At 59.4% G+C, this 5,000-nt stretch overlaps 1 non-coding gene and 1 pseudogene across 1 annotated transcript in view; both read right to left on the bottom strand.

The window, feature by feature from the left end:
• Window positions 1–4,337, bottom strand: part of LOC148935469 (large subunit ribosomal RNA) — an 8,418-nt pseudogene extending 4,081 nt beyond the window's left edge.
• A 652-nt stretch (window positions 4,338–4,989) lies between these two features.
• The window catches only part of LOC148935468 (5.8S ribosomal RNA), a 155-nt gene continuing 144 nt past the window's right edge, over window positions 4,990–5,000 (bottom strand). The window contains exon 1 of the ribosomal RNA XR_016140320.1: window positions 4,990–5,000. This exon is cut by the window's right edge and continues 144 nt beyond it. This is a non-coding gene — a ribosomal RNA (5.8S ribosomal RNA).

The following is a 5,000-nucleotide window of genomic DNA, read 5'->3' as shown; positions in this document are numbered from 1 at the left end:
CGATGGCATGAAGGTCCACCTCCCCCACAAGAGCATCTCTCGCTATGCCTAGGAGAGTGTCAACCTCGAAACTCCGGAGCGACTCATTCTTAGAGATGAGTCCGCCGATATGCTCCCGGAGTCTCTCAGAGCTTTGCTGAGGTACCGGTTGACGTGCACATGATTGCTCAACAGTATCAACTAGCGTCTCTATGGTCGTTGGGACACCGGCGGCTCCTATCATCGCCTCACCGGTCCCCGTGCCCTCATCGTCCTCCGCAAGCGGATGGACATCATGGCAGAACTCTCTAACCATCGCTCGATAAGCCTCTTGTCGACGCTTACCTTTGATGGCTTCGAGTGTCCTATGAGGGAATCTCTGTTGCAGATGTTGATTCATGAAGAGAATTCCCCCTGCTGAGGCGGCTGCTGCCTCAGCCCGAGCCATGAGACGCGTCTCCTCCACAGACCATCTGGCCTTCTGGCGGTCGACATCGATCGCGCGGTTGGCTTCAACCGGATGAGCTGACCGTACGTGAACCCCTAGGCCACGCATGTTCCGGAACTCTCGTCCGCAGTGCTCACAGACCACAGGCGGGTCGCGACTTAAGGTGACCAATCCAGTCGCTGGTGCAGTGTCCGGCGTGCGCCTAACGGCGCCGCTAGACTCCCCGGCACTCACGGGGGCACCATTCGCTCGCATACAAACACGCAGTGCCCGGGCCATCCGAGAACCCGGGCGTGAGGATCCATTTATATCTCTATCCATTTATTAACTGCGTGTGGGGATGCAAACGGCTTGGCAACCGAGAGCTCCCCGAAAACCCGCCCTTTCTTGGCCCCACAACCTACCATGGGCTGGGCACATGGGCTCGCAAGCAAGCCCTTTAGGGCGCACAAACGCCATGACACCACTTCAAGCGGGACCACTGGCGTGGTGGGTGCATGACTTGACTGGCAGAGGCTGTGTATGCCGCATGCCGAGTCCAAGTAACCGACTCCGACCCCAGGCCCAAAGTCGCCCCGAAGGGAAACAAGAGCACTGAGAGAGCCTGACTCCCTAGGCCGCTAAACCCACTAGGATAGTCTGGTTACTCCCGCATATAGACCGGGCCGGGGCGGATGGTCGGCCCACTAACTCCGGCTCGCCACAACACCATTCAGCTACTCTACGCAAGCGAAGAGCACCCAGGAGTACCACGAAGAGGTAGATGTGTGACTTGGATGTGAGAGGCTACGGACCTAGCTAGAGGTCTATATTCGCATCACAATCCCAAACTATTTCTCCAAACCTGCTATCTATGCTGTTATAATATGCCAGGCTTTCGCATACGCAAGTCCGTTCGCGGCGTGTTGCTTTCGCAAACACAAGACCGCTCGCGGCGTGTTGCTTTCGCAAACACAAGTCCGCTCGCGGCGTGTCGCTTTCGCAAACGTTAAGCCCGCTAGCGGCGTGTTGCTTCGCACGACGTGGCGCACACAGCCGTTCGCGCGCTAAAGCCCGCTCCCGGCGTGTTGCTTCGCACGACGTAAGAGAGTCATAGTTACTCCCGCCGTTTACCCGCGCTTGCTTGAATTTCTTCACGTTGACATTCAGAGCACTGGGCAGAAATCACATTGCGTCAACACCCGCGAGGGCCATCGCAATGCTTTGTTTTAATTAGACAGTCGGATTCCCCTAGTCCGTGCCAGTTCTGAGCTGAGCGTTGAATGGCGGCCGAAGAGGACGACCACGACGGCTCGCGCCGCCACGGAAGCCTCGCAGCAAGGAAGATCCGCGGGAGGCCAAGGCACGGGACCGAGCTCGGATCCCGGAACCGGCGCGAGAACGCCGAGCGTTCACCTCGCCCAGGCCCGGCACGTCAGCCAGACCCGCTTCCCGACCAAGCCCGACACGCCCCGCTCCTCAGAGCCAATCCTTATTCCGAAGTTACGGATCCAATTTGCCGACTTCCCTTACCTACATTAGTCTATCGACTAGAGGCTCTTCACCTTGGAGACCTGCTGCGGATATGGGTACGAACCGGCGCGACACCTCCACGTGGCCCTCTCCTGGATTTTCAAGGTCCGAGGGGAAGATCCGGACACCGCCGCAACTGCGGTGCTCTTCGCGTTCCAAACCCTATCTCCCTGCTAGAGGTTTCCAGGGAACTCGAACGCTTATACAGAAAAGAAAACTCTTCCCGGATCTCCCGACGGCGTCTCCAGGTCATTTTGGGTTACCCCGACGAACACTCTTACGAGGGCCCGAATTGTATGCGGTTCCGCTGCCGGGTTCCGGAATAGGAACCGGATTCCCTTTCGCCCGACGGGCGTGTGCCTCTCACTCAGCACTACATTATATCATTATGTATTTCTGTATGCACTTTGTGTGTGGACACTAGAGTATCGCACGCCGTCATTGACATAGGATTTCTCCTAGGGCTTAGGATCGACTGACTCGTGTGCAACGGCTGTTCACACGAAACCCTTCTCCACGTCAGTCCTCCAGGGCCTCGCTGGAGTATTTGCTACTACCACCAAGATCTGCACCGACGGCGGCTCCAGGCAGGCTCGCGCCCAGACCCTTCTGCGCACACCGTCGCGACCCTCCTACTCGTCAGGGCTTCGTGGCGGCGCGTACGACAACGCACGGACGCCGCCCCACTTGCCGCTGACGGCAGAGTATAGGCTCGACGCTTCAGCGCCATCCATTTTCAGGGCTAGTTGCTTCGGCAGGTGAGTTGTTACACACTCCTTAGCGGATTCCGACTTCCATGGCCACCGTCCTGCTGTCTTAAGCAACCAACGCCTTTCATGGTGTCCCATGAGCGTCGAGTTGGGCGCCTTAACTCTGCGTTTGGTTCATCCCACAGCGCCAGTTCTGCTTACCAAAAATGGCCCACTTGGCACTCTGATCCGAGATGCTCGTGGCTTCATAGTTCAAGAAAGCCAGAGATCTCACCCATTTAAAGTTTGAGAATAGGTTGAGGTCGTTTCGGCCCCAAGGCCTCTAATCATTCGCTTTACCAGATGAGACTCGCGCGCGTTCCGTGCGGAACGGCCGAGTGCCAGCTATCCTGAGGGAAACTTCGGAGGGAACCAGCTACTAGATGGTTCGATTAGTCTTTCGCCCCTATACCCAGTTCCTACGATCGATTTGCACGTCAGAATCGCTACGGACCTCCATCAGGGTTTCCCCTGACTTCGTCCTGACCAGGCATAGTTCACCATCTTTCGGGTCCCAACGTGTACGCTCTGGGTGCGCCTCTTCTCGCGATGAGAACGAGACGCCCCGGGAGTGCGGAGCCGCGTCGCGACGCGGCCCATCCTCCCTCGGTCGACAACCAGGGCCGACCTTCACTTTCATTACGCCTTTAGGTATCGCTCGTCCCAATGACTCGCGTACATGTTAGACTCCTTGGTCCGTGTTTCAAGACGGGTCCTAAGAGTACCCAAAGCAGTAGCGTCGCCGACCGGTATCGGTCCCGCACAGGAGCACGAGACTCCCATTGGGACGTTGGCAGGCCTGTCGAAGGTTAACCGTACGACCAACAGCGGGCCAGGCACGGTGACGGCGCTAGGTCCGTTGCCTCCGTGTACCGTGGCGCGCGCTTGCGACGGCCTCGACGCACTCGTCTCGTTTGTGAAGCGTGCGGCCTGATACCTTGCGCGTACCGCCGGGCAGCCGGCCGGGCGACCGGGGGTTTGACGCGTGCCGTTTTACCGGCGACGCGTCAGCCGCCGCACCCGGGCCGTAGACCGACACCCAGCGGGTCGCGACGTTCTACTAGGGGAGAAGTGCACGACTACGAACGCCGGACATCGGCGCACGGCGGCGTGCCCGCGCGCGAGCCGCGAGGGCCCCGCGGGGCATCGCACACCGACGCGAAGCCAGCGTCGCTGACGATGAATCTCCCCGTTCGTTCTTTTGGGTTTCTTAGGTTTACCCCTGAACGGTTTCACGTACTCTTGAACTCTCTCTTCAAAGTTCTTTTCAACTTTCCCTCACGGTACTTGTTCGCTATCGGTCTCGTGGTCGTATTTAGCCTTAGATGGAGTTTACCACCCACTTAGAGCTGCATTCTCAAGCAACCCGACTCTAAGGAGAGATCCTCCCGAGACGGGCATCGGTCGCTACGGGCCTGGCACCCTCTGCGGGTAAGTGGCCCCATTCAAGATGGACTTGGACGCGACGCGACGCCTCGGGATAAGCGGACCCTCCCAAACACCACATTTCCCTGCGGCGGAACCGCGGGATTCGGTGCTGGGCTCTTTCCTGTTCGCTCGCCGCTACTAAGGAAATCCTGGTTAGTTTCTTTTCCTCCGCTTAGTAATATGCTTAAATTCAGCGGGTAATCTCGCCTGCTCTGAGGTCGTCAAAGTCAGTGTGTGGGTGACAGTTCGGGCGGACGACGGGGTTCGTAACACGAGTACACGACGAAGCGTGCCGGTCCCAGGTCGCGTCTCTGCTCTCTCGCTCGAGAGAGATATGGAGAGGAACTTCGTGGACTCGGACACGCGGTCGGCTCGCGATCCCCGCGGAGGGAACGACAGACGGGCGGAGCGTTAAGGTTAAGAGAATCGGATCTCCGCGCGCGACGCGGGGGGAGGCCTGCGACAACGTAGGGAGTGCCCGGTTCCGCTCTCGCGGAAGGGCGCCTCTCTCCGTCGGATCCTCCTCTACCCGCGTACACGTCTCGCGAGAGTCTCCTCTATTTCTCTCCTCTATTCTCGCGCCCGGTCGCTCGGCGCCCCGGTCAGCCTTCGTCACGTATCAATGTCATTTCGGACGACGCCCAGCCGGCGTGCGCGCGGCGGAAGAGCCCGGCGGGACTGGCGGCCTTACGCGTGGCGCGCAAGGGCTTCCCGCTGCTGTCTCTCCTCTCACCGCTGGCTTTCGCGCGGCACGGGGCGAACGTCCAACGATCGCTCGTACGCCGGTGCGCGCTGCCGTCGCCCGGTCGCCGTCGTCGGCGACGCGAGGCGAAGCGCGCGAACGCGGGCGCAAGCAGTCTCTGGGTACTAAAACGACCCTCAGC

This window comes from Pogonomyrmex barbatus, unplaced genomic scaffold (assembly GCF_055798465.1).
Source record: "Pogonomyrmex barbatus isolate J1 unplaced genomic scaffold, ASM5579846v1 scaffold49, whole genome shotgun sequence".
Taxonomy (NCBI): domain Eukaryota; kingdom Metazoa; phylum Arthropoda; class Insecta; order Hymenoptera; family Formicidae; genus Pogonomyrmex; species Pogonomyrmex barbatus.
This window is presented reverse-complemented; position numbering and strand designations above follow the sequence as displayed.